This window comes from Dama dama, chromosome 24, assembly GCF_033118175.1.
Source record: "Dama dama isolate Ldn47 chromosome 24, ASM3311817v1, whole genome shotgun sequence".
Lineage (NCBI taxonomy): Eukaryota > Metazoa > Chordata > Mammalia > Artiodactyla > Cervidae > Dama > Dama dama.
In genome coordinates, this window is record NC_083704.1 from 44,704,959 (window position 1) to 44,724,048 (window position 19,090).

Genomic DNA, 19,090 nt, shown 5'->3' on the forward strand with positions numbered 1-19,090 from the left:
GGGTGCTCGGGGCTGGTGCACTGGGATGACCCAGAGGGATGGGATGGGGAGGGAGGTGGGAGGGGGGTCCAAGAAGGGGAACACATGTACACCCATGGAGGATTCAAGTCAATGTATGGCAAAAACCAATACAATATTGTAAAGTTAAAAAAAAAAATACCAATAGGGAGAAGGAAAAGGGGAGGGGCAGGTTAGGTGTATTGGATTAAGAGGTCCAAACTACTGTGTATAAAACAAGGATATATTGCATAGCACAGGGAAATATAGCCATTATTTTGTAATAATTTTAAATGAAGTATAGGAGTATAATATTTCCATAAAAATGTTGTATACCTGAAGCTAATATAATACTGTAAATCAACTGTACTTCAATTAAAAAGTACTCAATTAAAAATCAACTATAGTTCAATTAAAAAAACATAAACATTAAAAAGTAAATAAAAATAAATTGGGGACATTATAAAAAAAAAAAGAAATCTGTCTTTTTATTTCAAAGCTGTCAGGATGTTGCTGTGGGGCTCCTGGCAGAGGGGACTTCTGTTTTATTCCGTGTTTCACCAGATGACAGGAAGAAAGGCCAAGACTGGACTGCTCCTCTCCAAGTTTGTGAAGATGCCTGGTGCCTGGGCAGCCTCAGAGGTCCAGCACCCAGCCACACTGTCCTGAGCAAGGCTGGGAGTGTTCAGTGACGTCACTGTTAGGAAGTCTTTTAGTACTGACAGTTTGCTTATGACCTTCACTTGAAGGGAAATGTGGAAATGACGACCCAAGATGGATGTGACCAGCATGCCTTTCTGCCCATGTGACTTTGTCCCTGAGTTTGTGCAACTTACCAATGCTCATGTCCACTGAAAGTGAAGCAATTAGTAGCTGCTGAAGGACAGAAGTCCTGAGTACTCACTGTGCACCAGACACTGTGTAGATGCTGGGGGAAGGCCGGGGATATGATGTGTCCTTGTCCTTGAGGAGGTCTTGTTTTTATTTATTGGGTTATTTAAGTCCTTCCCACGTCTAAGGGTCAGTGGAAGTGGCAATGAGAGACTGGTCATTTGGAAAATCCAGATTTATGTCCTGAGTCTTCCAATCTTTCATTGAAATTGAGGCTAAGTACTTGAACCTTGTTTTGTGTGTTTTATGAAATACTTCATACAGTCTTTTTATAAAATAACTTCAAACATATGATTCCTTTGGGCATTATAGAAGGCTAGCATCATTACTTTTGTTTTAATAATGAGAATTATAATAGCTTAAATGTCTCATTTTGGATCCCTCAGCTCATCAGAGACTAAGTTTCTATGACCTTTGGCCTCCTGATTCTTTTATTTGACTATTACTGCCTATATTGAGGCAGTAATAAAAATTCATATTTTTACACAGCCACAGCTTTTACGTATTTCACACTCACTTTTATCCTATGCACTCCTGTTTAGCTTTCGTGTACTAAGTGGTAAGTGTGTGTGCAGTACTTTGTGCTGGTGTGCCTCTTTTTAGCGTAGGTTTTCTTTATTTTGCCTGCCCCCCCCCCTTTTTTTAAGGGGCAAGAGGAGCTTAACATTTATCCTTTTCCAATCATCTGTTTTTATATTTTCTCCAATTCCTGTGCGCAATGGTAATGGAAAGTGACTAATGATCAAACGATTTTCTTTCATGTTTGCCTTGCTTGGAGGTATACAGTGAATTCAGAATTGCTGAATCTGTAGGGGAATAGTAGGAAAGCGGGTCTGACAATATTATACTAAAGCTCTTAGATCTTAGTTTAGGAAGTCTAGCATAGAGCAGCAGGACTCAAAAGGAACATGACACTTGGAGTTATAAGAAGTGGCAGAAACAGGATCTTTTTTTGCAAAGGAAGAATCTTTCCTTGGACATTCTTTGCTAGAAGAAATTTCTTCCTTGTCTGACTTCCTATAGCATTTCTTTGTTCCTTTCTTATGGCTTGCATTGTTTCTTATACTGTATTTTCATTTTTCTAGTTACCATCTTTTACTAAATTGTGTATTTTCTTTTTTTTAGGACTGGAGTGTTGCTTAATGTGCTTTGGCAATCTTACGACACTTTTCATAGAGCTGGAAAATAGTGATTAACAAATATACATATTTCTGGCATTTCTAGAGACTTATACTTTCTCCTTTATGCAATACTGTTTCATTTGAATATTTTACAGTAAGAAGGTATTACCATGCAATCAGAAAGAATAAAAGTAAAGATATAAACTTTTTCTGAATGATTAAATGGATAAGTGAATGATTAAGAATTCAAAGCTGCTAAGAAAATTCGGAAGCAAGGTATCATTTACCGAACATCTAAAGCACTGGTTTTCCAAGAAGTATAACATTTTTCATACTTATTACCCTGATTACTTTTGCAGCATTTTGATGAGATGGAAAGGCATAAGTAGCTAAGATATCCAAGGTTCCATTCTTTCCCCTCCTGATTCTATGCAGATTCTCTAAGTTTCAAAGATTTTGCTCTTGCCACCCCCCCCCCCCCGCCCCTTTTTTTTTGGGTCCAGGTGTTCACAAATGATTTTAAGGCAGCAGAAAGATTATTAATCAAATTGACCCCTATATTGTGAAAAAGTGAATTTAGCATTTTTTGTGGGCTCCATCTTCAGAGTGGAGCCAGTTCTTTGGGGGAATCTGGCTCATTGATTCCCAAACTCAGACGCACTCTGAGTTTCTCATTCATTTGAAGTCTTTCATCTCCATGCATTTAATCCTATCACCAAGCAGTTGCACACTCTTATTATTTCAGGTCGTGTGAAACCAGAACACAAACCAGGCTGGAAAAGACTATGCCTGTCTTTAGATGCTGCAAGTCACCTGATTTCCTCATTGTCGACAAACAAAATGATTTCATTATTGGCAGCCTCTTATTCAAGGATCACGTGATTCGAATGTTTGTCTCTATGTCTGCATCTTAGATTGGGACTGCTGTGTTATATAGATGAAGACACAGAACACTTCTAGAAAATACAAAGGCAGCAGGTGCTATCCAAGATCAATACTTTGATTGTACGATGTCATCATCTTTTTAGATTCAAGGATGTTGTTTATTCACAGTTATTGAGGACGGTGAGGCTCTAAGAGAATTGCAGATCAGCTTGTGTGAGGTCACATATACAGTCCAGCAGGGCCTCACTTGACCTCCTTACATTTGCACCATTGAATTTATGTAGGTCACAGTTATTGGAGCTCGGCATTTTTCCTATGTGAGAATAGATTTCAGGTAGGAAGCTTGTACAGAGCCCATACTTAATGTGCCAGTAAACCTTTTGAATGACTTTCGAGTTAAGCATTGGAGAGGAGGAAAAACAGGTAGTAGATAACCTTGAATCTCCCAGAATAAACATTGACAATTGAAAAAAAAAAAATATATATATATATATATATAAAACTTTTTTTTCATAAGGTAAGTTTCCCTTTCTGAGAGCCTGCAGAGTTTATTATTGTTTTCAATCTTAAAATGTCAGTTAAAATCCCAGTAGTGCAGGGCTTGAAATCAACAAACTAAAGGAGTCGCCAGTGATGGCTGCTGCTGTTTTGGGATAATCAGTTCTTTGGCTCATAAAGAGAACACCCAGCTAGGACAGGCCCACTTCCTGCACTGTGAATGGGACAGCCTCTTGAGGCACACATAGCTTACAGAATAATGGGAAGCATATTTCAGCTCTAGAGAAGCCATCATCTATAAGTAATTGCAGGTTAGAGTAAGAAAAAATTAGGGAAGTATGCTTACCTTTATTGAGTATGCTTACTCTCTGCTTTGAATTGTGTTAAATTACATAAGTTAACCCTCCTGGTGAATTTAAGAGATATTTACTTTTATCTTTCATTGTGATTGAGGAAATAGAGGATTAAAGATGTTGTGATGTGCCTAGCAAGTAACTGACAGAACCAGAGTTAGAACCATGGCCGTTTCACTTCAAAATTGTAGATTTTTCATTTATTCTCTGGCCTCACACTGTCCTCTGTGAATCTTAAGTTTAACAATAGGTCTTAGACAGTTTCTATTTTTCAGTGGGGTTTATTCCGTTTTCTATTTATTGTCTTTTTTTGTCCATTGTTTCTTTGCATTAAAATTTTTTGTTTACTGATTTTTCTTACCAGATCTAAAAGATTAACGACGTGAGTCTTTGTGACTCCTTAATTTCTCGTATAGCATCTTGTCCATAGGAAGTATTCACTAAATACTTGAATAAGTGAATTAGAAATACAGGGGACTTCCCCAGCAGTTCAGTGGTTGGCACTCCAAGCTTCCACTGCAGGGGTATGGGTTCAATCCCTGGTCAGGGAACTAGGATCTCCTATTCTATGTAGTGTGGGTAACAAAAATAAATACAATAAAAAAAATATAGTATATGGTCATACAACTTTGATGTGTCATTTCTTATACATATTTTTAATATTTCTTATTACCAAAGCATTTTTTAAAACCAACCAACCATAGGCATTTAGAATACCTTCCATGTGTAGAGCTAAGTGGAAAATGTAAAGAGATTTTTAAAAAAAATTTTTATTTTATTGACATATAGTTGATTTACAATGTCATGTTAGTTTCAAGTGTATAGCACAGTGATTCAGTTATATATTTTTTCTAGTATATAATTTTTGAAAATATTCTAATTGGTGGATAATTGCTTTACAATGTTGTATTGGTTTCTGCCATACAACAATGTGAATCAGTCATAAGTATACATATGTCCCCTCCCTTTTAAACCTCCTTCCCACCCTCCACCCCATCGTACCCCTCTAGGTTGTTACAGAGCACCAGGTTAGGCTTCCTGTGTTACATAACAACTTCCTACTAGCTATCAGTTTTACATAAGGTAATGCCTATGTTTCAGTGCTACTTTCTCAATTCATCCCAGCCTCTTCTTCTCCCTCTGTGTTCAAAAGTCTTTCTTTGTGTCTGTGTCTGAAGAGGTGTTCTTGCTGCTGCTGCTGCTAAGTCGCTTCAGTCGTGTCCGACTCCGTGCGACCCCATAGATGGCAGCCCATCAGGCTCCCCCGTCCCTGGGATTTTCCAGGCAAGAACACTGGAGTGGGTTGCCATTTCCTTCTCCAATGCATGAAAGTGAAAAGTGAAAGTGAAGTCACTTAGTCGTGTCCGATTCATAGCCACCCTATGGACTGCAGCCTACCAGGCTCCTCTGTCCGTGGGACTTTCCAGCCAAGAGTACTGGAGTGGGGTGCCATTGCCTTCTCTGCGGTGTTCTTGAGTAAACTTAATATTTCATTGTGGGAAACATAACTGTCCAGGGGCTCCATTTTCTACTCAGATTGTTAGGTTAAATAGTCCTTTGCCTATTGTGATTATTGCAAATATACCTTCCTTGTATTTTCTTTGCTATTTAAAAGCTTGAGATGCCTATCTCACTTATACAGATCTTTTATATAACATATTTCTTCTGGGAGTTTAACTGTGTCCTGACACACAATTATGTGGGACACACAGTTAGTTTTGCGTGCACACAAAATATGCATGGCCTTGGCAGCGTCTAGTCTTCTGCCCAGCATGCAACTACTCCTTACCACTGTACTGCTGCTTTGGGGTCAAGCTCCCAGCACCTCTCACTTGGTTTATAGAGATAGACTCCTATCTGGTCTTTCTGCTTCTTGCTTTCCTTTTTTCTGCTGAGTTGCAACCCAGAAGTCAGGTGATTCAGTTCCAACATAAGTCAGATAAAGTCTTCTCTTCTAGAGAAGAGACTATAGTCATAACAGTTGCCTGCAACTGTTGTCCCCCATCGCCTAGCCCTACCCTGGGAGTTCTCTTGCCTCATCTCCTCCTACTTTCCTCCTGATCACTCATCCAGGCTCTTTGCTGTTCTTCCAACCTTTCAAGGATGCTTTGCCTGTGTGCCTTCAGCCCTATGCCATATTCCCAGGTACTTATAGTATAGAACTTGCTTCTTTACCTTCTTGAGATTTTTAAAAATATATTTTTATTGAAGTAGCTATGCAATATTATATACATTACAGATTTATAATAGTATGATTCTCAATTTTTTATGGTTCTTTTCCATTTATAATTATTATAAAATATTGATTATATTCCCTGTGCTGTACAATATGTCCCATGGTTTACTTTATACCTCATAGTTTGTACCTCTTATTCCCTACTCCTGTATTGCCCCTCCTCTCTCCCCAGTGGTAACTACTAGAATATTCTCTATATATGTGTCTGCTTCTTTTTTGTTATATTCACTAGTTTGTTGTATTTTTAGATTCCACATATAAATGATGTCATACAGTATTTGCCTTTCTCTGTCTGATTTATCTCACTCAGCACAATGCTCTCCAAGTCCATTCATGTTGCTGCAAATGGCTAAATTTCATTCTTTTTTGTGGCTGAGTAGTATTCTGTTTTTCAAGTGTGCACACAAACACACACACACACACACACACACACACATCACATCACATATTCTTCATCCATTTGTCTGTTGATGAACATGTAGGTGATCTTATGTGACTCCTTCAACACTTACTCTGACCACTTTGTTCAAGTTTCAGCCTCCCTCACTTCCTACCTCAGGACTGCCTCATCCCCCTTCTCAATTCTGTCTTCTTCTACATTACTCATCACCACCTAAAATGCAGTATTTTTTCATAGTTAATTTTGTTTTACTCCCTATCTCCCCCAACTAGAAAAAAGACCCAGAAGGCATAAAGACAAGTTCTTTGTTTTAGTTACTGATTTCTGTCTTATTCACGGTTGGCCTTCGTATCTAGGATTGTGTCTGACCTAAGTAGATACTTGATAAATATTTGACTGAAGAATACATGAAAATGTAACTGTGAGACTCTTATGTGTCATAGATGCTGCATTCCGCTCTCTGACCATTACAAACTTTAATAATTTATTTGTTTATAAAGTACTTATTGAGCACTTACTGTATGCCAAGCCACAAAGTTATGCTGTGAAGATACAGTGGTTCTCTTGGAGCTTAGTGTTTAGTTGGAGAGACTGATACTAAACATAAACATGCGTTGAATTATGCGGTGCTACACTATGAAAGGGGAGCTCAGAGGACATTATGCGGTTGGGAGCTTGGTAAGTTTCCTGAGGAACATCTGTCTAGCCCTGATTTGTGAGCTTAGCTGTGAGCAGAGGATGGAGGTAGGGCAGCCAAGCTGCGATTTTCATGGGCCCACAGAGACTTCTATACATATTTCTTGAGTCACCGGTTTTCAAGCTTGAGTGGAATCAGAATCATCTGGTAGGCTTGTTAAAACACAGATATGGACCTCCTCTCTAGAATTTCTGGTTCAGTAGGTCTGGGTAGGGCCTGAACATTTGTTTTTCTGACAAGTTCTCCAGTGATGCTGCTGCTTATGTTCTAGGGGTCATCTTTTGAGAACAACTGGGTTATAGGATGAGTCTGGCCTGTCTCTATCCAAAATGGGAAGGCTTATTCTGAGGGAAGGTCCAGGAAGATTTCTGATCCTGGAGAAGGGGCATCTGCAAGGAACTTTGCAGACAATTAGTAGTTGCTGAAAATCACAGGGTAGGCATGGAAGGAACTGGAGATAATGACTTATTATTTTTTTCTGGACACATTCACAGACTTGAAAGCTTGATCTAATCACTACTCTTGTTTTCCTCTTGAGAGGCAAAATACATTTGGCCTGAAATGTTAAAAATTTTTGCTCCTTTTGAGTCAAACATAATTGAGTTTGAATTTTAGCTCTGCCACTTACTCATTGTGGAACTGCAGCAAATGGATAGATGGGGGGTGAACAGGAAGTGGCGGGGCAGTAGTCTGGCCTCTGAGCCTATCCTGCAGAAATAGCATCTTTTTAATAAGTTTTAAAGGTGGTGAGATTTTGGTTGCTAACACCATGTCTGGAAATTAGAAGTTGCAGCATGAAAGCAAATGACTGATGCCTTCCACCGACATGGACTCCACCCCTGCCTTTTCCCACTAAGGATAAGACTTGGCTAAGCTCTAGACCTTGGTTGTTTACTTAAAATTGTGAGCGGTAACTCTCTCTAGTTACTTAATCTGTAAAATGAGATTAGTAATGCCTACCTTATAGTAGTGTGGATACTGGAGAAGATTATGCATGTTGAGGCTTATTGTGTTGCTTGCATGTGTGCTAAGTCGCTTCAGTTGTGTCTGACTCTTTGTGATGCTATGGACTGTAGCTGCCAGACTGTCCATGGCAGGAATACCGGAGTGGGTTGCCATTTCCTTTTCCAGGGGATCTTTCCGACCCGACCCAGGGATTGAACCCTCAGTTCTTAGGACTCGTGCAATGAGAGCCAAGTTCTTTATCAGTGTTCTTTAACACTGCCCCCTGGGAAATGTTGCTTGATATTCCATAAATATTAAATATTGCTGCTATTGTCTTTAAAATGCCCTTCAAAGATAACACCTCCTCCTGTTCCTCCCCACTCTTCCCCACCCCACCACCCAAGTGCAAGCTCCTCTACCATTCTCACTCTTTATATGCAACTCTGGTCTAAAGCTAGATAGCTTTGAACAGTTAAACCTGATTTTTTATTTACCTCTTAAATAAAAGGTAAGTGTTTGCCAGAAGGAATTTTTATAAAACTTTGGAAAATAGTACCTGTTTGAAGTCACCATTAGAGTGAAGTGATTTGGTTTTTATTATTTTTGAGGCATTTGCTTCTGGTTTCCTCCTACATACTTGGAAATTTACAGGTAACCTATTAGGTTATTCAGGAACTTTTTATGGATGATGACTGTGTATTTATAAAAGAAGTCAAATTAAAAACAATTTTTTTCTTGATCCTTCCTTTTACTTCATTCTTGACTAAAATCCTAAGTCTTCAAGCATTTTTATGCTTAACATGAGGTAGTTTCAGCTTCCTTTTTTTATATTTCTTATCAAAAATATTTTGATTGAATAGGTTAAAATATCAACTTATTCACATACTCAATTAATTTTTTTCTTTTTGTTCGGTAAAAATATGCCAATTGAAATAATACTTCTTAAATGCATGTGATTTCTTATTCTAGTGTATAAACCAGTCTTCTATAAATCATGTTTTCTTTTTTTTCTCCCATTTTTGATGCTTCTAAGGGAAAAAACCTTTCTTTGGGACTACATTAACCTCACACTATATTTATATTAAACAATACTCTTTGGAGAAAAAGAGGTTTGGTATACTTAGTGAATTATGTACCCTCCTAGAGGCACTGCAGACTGTTAATGCTCAGTGGAACCCAGCAGTTGTAACTGATGAAACATCAGCATGTAGGCTATAAAATAAAAAAGAAGTAATTGGGGACATGTTGGGAGCTGGCAAATGGAAAACACTGGCAGATGTAGAGCTGAAAAGAGAAAAGAAAATTCTAAAAAATCACATTTACTAGAAGAGGAAGTGCACAGATGGATGATAGAAGTTAACATTTCATTCAGATAGAAAATGGATTAGAAATTATCTTTCCATTTCCAGTACTTAAATAATACTTGAACTCTGATAATTTGCCGTATAAAAGCTGCTTTGACATCAACCACATATACCTGAAAAGGATATTTGCCAGTGAGGTTTTCATCCCCTAAAGCACAGTTGAGGCATTGTTGAAATCCATTTGTACCTATTTGTCAGAGCTGACTGTATGCATCTCTTTTCACCTTCCTGCAGTGATAGACATGGTGAATGTGTTTACACCGCGGAAATTGGCAAACACTGCAGTGTGAGCATCTCCCTGTCCCCGAACAGTTGGTAAATATTTACCACAGTGTTATCATATATGTGCATTAACTGCCCTCTGTTAAATAAAGGATGGTGGGGTTTGAAGAGAGATGGAATATTCAAAGAAAGGCTTTCTGCCCTGGCTGTGTGTGCATGCTAAGTCATTTCAGTCGTCTGTGACCACTCTGTGACCACATGGACTATAGCCCACCAGGCTCCTCTGTCCATGGGATTCTTTAGACAAGAAGACTGGAGTGGGTTGCCATGCCCTTCTCCAGGCTCTGCCCTGGTTAGCTTGATGGACAGTCCTAGACACAGGGAATTTTGACCTTTTACTGCTGAACTCAGACACATAGGCCAGTGTTATGCCAGTGGGTTTTCAAATATACAGTTCTGATCTCAAAACACATTTTGTTCCAGCAGTCACCCAAACCCAGACTTGATATGTCTGTGTACTATGTTGTCTCTTGTGTAGAAGAGAGTATAATTTATCTCTCTTCAGTGGTATGATTCTAATTTTTCACCCCCTGCCTTCCTAACTTTTCTGTTCTGTCCATGTAGTTATCCATGCTGTGGATTGTGAACCTGTTGGGAATGGGCTGGGAGCTCAAGGAACTAGATCCTAGTGGTACTACATTATTCACATATTTTTTTTTTCCTTTTACTTGGCTGAAGAGTATCCATCTTCTACCATTAAGGGAGCAAGCATAATGTGAGGGATGGGGCAGGAAAAAGAAGCAGGTGCTTCCTGTTTTTTCCATTGTATTTTGGTCATCCTCTTAACAAGTTTCATGTTAACATCTTACTAGTTTAAAAAATGTTGAAAAAATGCCACTTTTGAGGAATGAATCTTGAAAACCAATTAGCAGTTGGTATTTCCAGAAACATCTCTGGAAATGAGAAAGGTCTCCTGACATTTTAGGTAGAATTGGCTTGCTAAAAAAGCCAAGGGAGTATGTATTCCCTTTCCTGTGATTCCTGATTTGTTGTGAATGAACAGTTTTCTGTAACATTTTAAGATCAAGACTCCAAGTTCAAATATGCTAAGTTTACTCCTTTGGAGGACTTAATCTATATGTTGCCTGTCTATAGCGACCATCTAATATAAACAGTCTTCTGGAAGCCACATACCCAAGATGTCTAAATATAATGTCTAAATATAATAATGTTTATTGACTGGCTCCTATATAAGTGATACCATTACTAAGGGTTTTACAGAATAACCCGCAATAATCCGTGTAACAGCCCATTGAACTTGATATTATTATCAGCCCTGTTTCTACATGGTGAACTGATGTGACATGCTCTGTGTGATAAAGCCATCTTTCTCACCCTGGTAATAGAGCAGAGAATCGGACCCAGGTCATTTGAGGGTCAGAGATTATGCTCTTAGCTACTATACTTAACTAGCTCTTGTAGCTAAGGGGCCATGTAAGAAATCGACCTTGCTTTGCTACTTCTCACTGGGAAGTTTTGTGTAATTTTCACAGGCATCTGTGTTTGTGGCAGAACTCTGAGGATGTTTGTACCAGAGAACTATTTGTGTTCTCACAGCCCAGTGCAGTGAGAAGCTGGAGAAGGAGATGCTGAAGTTTGAAGAGGGAAAGAGTGGAGGCTGAGGCACATTCAATAGCCTGGAGATTTTGAAAAACAAATGGAGAGACTTGTTAAGTGGAAGATTATTTTATTGTTTCCATTGATTTTCATTTGTCTAACACATAGAACCCATGTGTGTCTTTCTTTAGCTATATACAGAAGTAGAATAACCAGTCAAAAATTAAGTTGAGTAGAAATTCAAGTCCAAGGCTCTTTGAATTCAAAGTCTATATTTGTAATCATTGTACTTCAAGTTAAGAAAAAAAAAAGAGCAAAGTATTGACTCATCAGAAAATCTTTGTGGCATTGTAGGCACAAATAGAGTATTTTGGGAAATGGGGTGCCATTCTTGGTAAGAACAACAGCAATTATAATGAACAGTATTTATTGACATTTCACTCTGTACCCAGTCATTGCCCTTCCTAGAAGTTCACTGGACTGTGGATAGTATTTTTAAGAAGCTGGACTCTCATGAATGACCTGGCTGGTCATCCATGGACACTGCTGAGGTGAGGAAAGCCCACTGAGAGACAAGTTTGTAGGTTGAATCATTGTAGTGGGGATAGGTGAATTACAGCCAACAACTGACTAAATATAAAAGCAGGTATAATTTAGGTCTGGTGGCTTCAGTGACCTCTAAGAGTTATCCCACTTTCCCCTGTCAAACTGAAATGAAAATGCCCAAAATAGGATTTTTTTTTTTTTTTTCAGTATTCCCCATCTATTGGGCTGGTTCTCAAATAGTGGAATTTGAATGCCTTGGTACCATTGATGAGTCCAGTGGGACTAGGATCATATTTACCATAAAGCTTGGCTGGTGGATCAGTGGTAGAGAATTTGTCTGCTAATGCAGGAGATGCAAGAGATGTGGGTTCAATCCCTGGGTTGGGAAGATCCCCTGGAGAAGTAAATGGCAACTGACTCCAGTATTCTTGCCTAGGAAATCCCGTGGGCATAGGAGTCTGGTGGGCTACAGTCCTTGGGATTGCAAAGAGTCAGACACGACTTAGCAACCAAACAACAACAACAAAGCTGGAGCTAGAGCCCACATCCATGACCCTATACATGTGGAAGAGGCTATGTGTACTGTAAAAAGTGATATATTTAAAAAGTAGACAGAAGCCACTTGGTATGCCAGGAACTTGTCTCTCTTGGCCTTGATTCTGGAAGGAGGGTGACTTATAGATGATCTGTGTTTAAATTCTGGACCCTAGAGTCAGAGTCATCTTTCCTTCCTTAGATGCACCTTCAGAAAGATCCTCTGGTAAACATGACCCTTCTTACTGTGCTCACGTGTGAAACTGTAGGGAGTGTCCACTAAGGCCAACTTCCCTGGGAATCTTCAGGAAATAGAAATAACCAGGGGAAAATGAACAGTAATTACCTGGCATTAAGTTGAGACCTTTTGTGTGAAAGGCATGTGAAGATAGGCCCTTCAGCGACTTAATGAGCCTTATCACAGGCCTTCAGCTTTTCTGAATAAATCTGGAGGTAATAAAATGTTGGACCTTGCTTTTGAACCAATTTATGCTACAACATCATTTTAAAAGACCTTTGGAGCAAGTGACTGAAAGTTTTTCACCCCCCCCGCCGAAGATAGAATCAGTTTCTCCCTATTAATGAGAACCCAGAGTAATTTCAGAAGATAACCAGTAAATAAAAATATTTAATGAAATGAAATAGAATCTGGTTTGTAAGAAAGAACTCAAAGGAATGTTGTTTCGTGCTTGCCACTCATGGCTTATTTTGTTCATTCAGGAAATATTTTTTTTAGAATTTTTTGCTGGGTGCCAGGCACTGAGCTAGGCACTGCTGATATGACAAGGCACCTGGCAGACAAAGGTGTCGTAGATAATTAGCAAGTGGGAAAACTAAAGAGGAAACAATTAGAGCTTTTGAAAAGTTCTAGGAAGGAAATAACAGGAAACTGTACTGGGGGAGTAGTGACTTACCCTAGCTGTGCCAGGGACACAAGCTCCAGGGCAATGACATTTCAGTGAGGCACTTGAGAACCACTCATCAGATAAAATTAACCATCAGTCAATGTATATGTTTGTAGAAGAATAAATGTCTCTTTCAGTGATGATGCATTCAGTCTTTTTGTGTGGTTTTGTCCCTATTTGCATTCCCATGCCCTTTTACATCTTCTGTGGTATCCAGGGCTGTCCAGGGACTTTTTATTATAAAATATACAGACACGCTTTTTCAGAATATGTACTCACTCTTCCAAACCAATTTCTGGCATTGTATCTCATGGCTCATTTGCTGCAAAAGTAAGGCCGTTTTATTTAATATAGGAAGAATTTCAGGACAGGAATATGCCCTGCTTTCCGTTCTGTGGTACATTTGGTTGAGTAAACTGAATTTAGACAGAAGGAACCTACCCCTCAAGCAAGGTGACCTCTCTTGGGTGAGTTAAATCCTGTCTCATGTTGCTTAAAAGATGCCACTCTAGAGGAATGTTGAGAGAAATAGAAAGCATCACAGAGTTTGCTCTCCCATTTTCTATTTGCAGTCATAGTATAAAATAGTCCCAGAGAGTCCATTATTATATAGGTTTTAAAAATAAAATTATTGGAAGCTTTCCTTAAAGTTCTCTCATTTTTTTTTTTTTTGTACTGTGAACTATCTGGTAAATCTAATTTATATGCAATTTTATTTAATGACTAGTGTTGATATTATGATTCATCACTCATTTACTTAATTAGTAGCACTTGACTTTATGTACCCAAAATGTCCAATTTGCACACATATATTTTTCAGTTAAATAAAATTATGTTTGGGGAAGATAAAGCTTTTTTTTCCCCCAGTTTTAAAGCATGCCTTTTAGTTTTTGCTTTTGACCATCACCAAGTATAAAACACTAGTGAAAGTAGGAAGTGCATGCATGTGTCCTCGCTCACTCAGCCATGTCTGACTCTTTCCAACCGCATGGACTGTAGCCTGCCAGACTCCTCTGTCCATGGAATTCTCTAGGCAAGAATACTGGAGTGGGTTGCCATTTCCTATTCCAGGGGATCTTCTTGACCCAGGGATCGAAACTGCATCTCCTGCATCTCCTGCATTGCTAGGCGGATTCTATACCACTGAGCCACCTGGGAAGCCCGAGAGGAGCAAGAAGAGTATACTAAAAATAAATAGCAGGGAAATCAATAGTAGTTATATATAGACTAGGATTGTCTGGGTACTAATCATGATGCCAGCACTCTTGGGCTGTTTCTCTTTAGGAAAGTGAAGTCACCTCTCTGTGTCTCAGTTTCCACATCTTTAAAGTGGTACCTTCCCTGTAGTACATGTACCCTACCATGTACCATAGTGACTACCTTCTTGTGACTGAATTTAAAAACCACTGAGTGTGATTTTAATATTAATATTATTGTTAATATATATTATAGGATTAGGGGAAATGAAGAGTGACTTCCAGAGGTCATGACTCTAGTCCCTGCTCCAAGGAAAAACCTCTTTAGTCCATCTCAGATTAATTTCATGGTTCTCAACTTAGATAATGAGTTCTACACTGCATGCAAAGCTCTGGACAAGGGCATCCCCAATGTCATAGGCTAATTGAGGCACATTCGTAGCACATTATTTTTACTTCAATATTTGGGAAAATTAAACATATATATATTAAAAGTATTACATGGAAATATGTATTATATATGTATATAAATACATATATATTATGCAGTGGTATGCATAACTTGAATGAATTTTTAAAGTACCACACTAGGGTTTAAAAATTGTTTTCATTTGGAGAGGGAAGCGTAAGATTGTACCCTGCCAGGACTCTAGGATCATTCTCTTTTGCTATTCTGGGGATTTCACTTAGAAATGTTCGAGAAACAGTAGGAAAACTGATGGGCCATTTACCTGTTGTAAATGTTGTTTTTGTAAAGAAATCCCAGAATTTCCCTCAATCATTCATTTTATCTTTGCCAACATTTTTTGGTTGGAAGGAGGGAGTTAACGATATTTTACAACTGATTTTGTGATAAGATTCTAATGTGACTATACAATGGTATAATGTATAGGGTCATTTGGCTGTTTGGGAGATGAGCTTGGTCCTGGAGAAAAGTCCCTGGCTGTGAGCTTGTGGGATTCTGCTATTGTTTTATTCATGCATTTCTCATATTAAGATGCATTGTCTTTCTCTTTATTCAGTGCTCTCAAGCCCTCTTCTTCACAGACTCTATTCTTTCTTACAAGCCACAATGACCAGCCCAGCCTTTTCCTCTGAGTTGTATGCACTTTTATGTGGTTGTCCCCACATCATCTCCTTTCAACTGTTTCAAGGTATCTTGAGGAATAAATTCCTAGATTAATAAACAGCACCTGTGTTCATCTGTTTACACATGTCACAAACCTAGGAGTCTTTCTGGATGCCTGCCTCACCCGCACCATGCCCTGCCCCTCCCCCAAGTCCATTCCATTGGCAGGTTGTCTCTGTTTTATTTTCTGGATGTTTCTAGAATAGGGTTTCTTTCCTTTTCTACCGTCACCCTTCCTTGTCCAGCTACTGTCATCTTTCTCATCTTTTTTCTGCCAAGTAGCTGGTCTCGCCTGTTTCTCTGCCTCTTCATTCACTGCTCTCTGCTGTCTATTCACCATCCTTCTTGATAAACTTTCAGTGCCACTGCTTTGCCAAGTTCTCTCTAAACACAGTGCTTCCTTCTTACCTGGTAAACTCCTATTTATCCACCAGGCTTCAGCTTTGTGTCTTCCAATCTAAGGTTGGTTACCTTGTTTTCTACTGTTTTCCAATTGTGATTGTGTATTTTTTATTTATTTACTTTAATTATATTGTTCCTTCTAGGATGTGGGCTACATGAAATCACCATTCTTTCTCATGCATCCCTAGCACCTAGAACAAGAACTCAATAATTAATTGTGAATGAATGAGTAGATGGTTTGCCACAGAATAGCCAACAGAAACTCACATGTGAAGGGAGAGGGTATATTGGCATATGCCCTACCAGTCTACTGAATTGAAATGCTGTTCTTAAGGGAAAGAGCATCTTTTGACCTGGTGGCAAGCACAAAGATGTTTGGACTAAATAATGTTGGGCCTTAGATGGCATGGTAAGAAGTGTAAAAAACTGTATTAGATGCACTGGCGAGCTCCTGTGAGGAGCCCCTGGTCTAATGGTCTCCAGCCTGAATATCCCTAACAGGGTTGTGGCGAATGTATGTTTCCTGCTTTGCTGAGACTAGGAGGGCCACTGAGAGAAGGAAGGAACCACTGGTGGGTGGGGGTGGGGAAACAGCTGAAATGACACCTGTAACCTACAACTTTGCATATGTAAGATAAGCATCAAAAGCCACATTTCCAGATTCCAAGGCAAGCCTCTTTTCTTCCTCATATTTATTTATAAAACTTTATTGGGATGTAAAAAAAAAATCAGAACTGAATTTTAAGGAGTAAAAAAGGGGAAAAACCAGCTGTAAGGTGGCTGTTTTCTGGCAGGAATAAATGCAGTGGGCTGAGTCCAGCATGGAAGTTGTCTTTCTGGAAGTTTTGGTCACATGACTAAGATGAGACTCTTCCTGCTCACACCTGGCTAAATACTGATAATGAGGAAGATGATGAAAATAGGTATCATTGGTGGTACCGATCTTTGTCAGATTCTATGCCAAGCACTTACAAAAATAAATAGCGTTATCATCTTTATTTTATGGGTGAGGAAATTTTGAGATTACATAACTTGGCCAGTGCCTCACAGTAACATGAGTTTCTGTGTCCACATCTGACTAACTCCAAAGCTCAGGCTCCTAGCTGCCAATAGTCACCAGAGAACAAATATTAGTAAGAATAAATGGTATCAACAATAATAGCATCCTTATCATGTGCCAGACACCAGCTCAGGGAGGCACTTTTATTTTCTCCTATGAACCAAGTAAGAAAATTATTGTCAGTTAGGTTTGCTTGTTGGAGAACTAAGAATTTGGCATTTTCCACTGGTCAACATCCTTTGGGTCCTACGTGTTCAGTTATAATAATATTAATAATAATAATAAACTTGAATCAATATAAATAGGAAGTGAAGAGAGACCCTAAGGAAAGATTGGTCATGATTTTACTGTACTCTTAAAACTTTTCTGATTTACTCTTGTGCTCACTAATGTTATTCTATTCGTTCATGCTTCAGACTCAGTCACATCCAACTCTGTGACCCTATGGACTGTAGCACACCAGCCTCCTCTGTTCATGAGTTTATCCCAGCAAGAATACTGAAGTGGTTGCCATTTCATTCTCCAGGGGATTTTCCCAACCCAAGGATTGAACTTATGTCTCCTGTGTTAGCAGGCTGATTCTTTAACAACTATGCCACCTGGTAAGCCTGTTCATTCTATAGTGAGTCTGTAATATACCTCAATAGCCATAGAGAAACCTTCTTTTGCCTTCTTATGTTTGTATAGACTGTGGTGATAGTAATAGTTGCTCTTGTTTGTTCCTTGTTTGATGTGTTTTGATGCAAAAGCCTGCCCAGCCCAGAGAGAGACCATGTGCTAGTCTCTGGAGGCTGAATTCAAATCCCGACTCTGCTACCTACCGGCTCTATCAACCTGGGAGGTGTCGTAGACTTTATGTGCTTCCATCACTTGTTTGTCAGATATTTACTGAACACCAGCTGTGTGCTGGGTGCTGTGTTTGAAGCTGGGGTTGTAACAGGAAACAAAAATAAACACAGTGTTGGTAAACTTATAGTTCAGTTCAAGAGAGAGATGTAAAATAATCACACAAAGGAGTTTATGATACGCTTGCTTCCCTGGTGGCTCAGACAGTCAAGAATCTGCCTGCAATGTGGAAGACCTGGGTTTGATCCCTGGATCAGGAAAATCCCTTGGGGAAGGGAATGGCAACCCACTCCAGTATTCTTGCTTGGCCTGGAGAATTCCATAGACAGAGGAGCCTGGTGGGCTACAGTCTGTGGGGTCGCAAAAAGTCAGACACGACTGAGCAACTAACTGTGGGGTCGCAAAAAGTCAGACACGACTGAGCAACTAACATTTTCACTTTCACTAGTGACAGAGAGGCACGTGGTGCTGTGAGAACACACAGCAAGGAAGTGACCAGGCACAGAAGGCTTTCTTGAGCCACCTGAGGCTCTGTAACTCAGAGTTGACATATGCAAAGCTCCCAGCGTGGTGCCTAGTACACAGTTAGGGTTGACTAGTTGGTAGTTCCTGACAATATACACTCAAGTTTTCCCAGAGAAAGAATCACAGAAACAAATACATTTAGTGCAAAGGAGTTAATACAGTTGCCTTTTGTTAGTATCTGGATTTTTTTTTTTTTTTTTTAATATAACTCTTGTGTTTAATATAACCTTGTATCTCTCAGTCATGTCCAACTCTTTGTGACCTCATGGGCTGCAGCCTGCCAGGCTTCTCTGCTCATGGGATCCTCCAAACAAGAATACTGGAGTATAACTTAGAACCTCTTTATTTATTTTTCTGAGAAAGAAATGAGGTTGGGATGGTTGGTTGAAAGAACTGTTTAAGGATAGGCCACTAATGAAGACATCTAAATGCAGTCATCTTGTTTCACAGTTAGTTCCAAGACACAGTCAAACAGAAATAACTAGAAGCCAAGGCCTATGGGGGCATTGTTTGTTTGGTAAATTTTGATTCATAGACTCATTAATGCCTCATCAGCCTCTTGACCATTAGTCTAGGCAGGTAGCTCTGTGTGGGGACCTTTATTCTCTGGCAGCCAAGACAGGGATATCTTAATGATGATTGGTTTCAGTGTCTCATAACCGCTGGTCCCCAAATATATAGCACTGCGGATATCTAAACAAATTCTCATTGCTTTTGGCCG

The 19,090-nt window shown here is 39.2% G+C and overlaps 1 protein-coding gene across 14 annotated transcripts in view; it reads left to right on the plus strand.

Annotated features, from left to right (window-relative positions):
* The window catches only part of FHIT (fragile histidine triad diadenosine triphosphatase), a 1,512,191-nt gene that overhangs the window by 125,586 nt on the left and 1,367,515 nt on the right, over positions 1-19,090 (plus strand). Inside the window, exon 3 of one of the 14 annotated variants that reach the window (XM_061128183.1) lies at positions 9,622-9,702. The exons of the other annotated variants lie outside the window; for them this stretch is intronic. The gene's annotated coding sequence lies outside the window, so the exon portion shown is untranslated. The remainder of the gene's footprint in view (positions 1-9,621; positions 9,703-19,090) is intronic. 14 annotated transcript variants of the gene reach the window in all.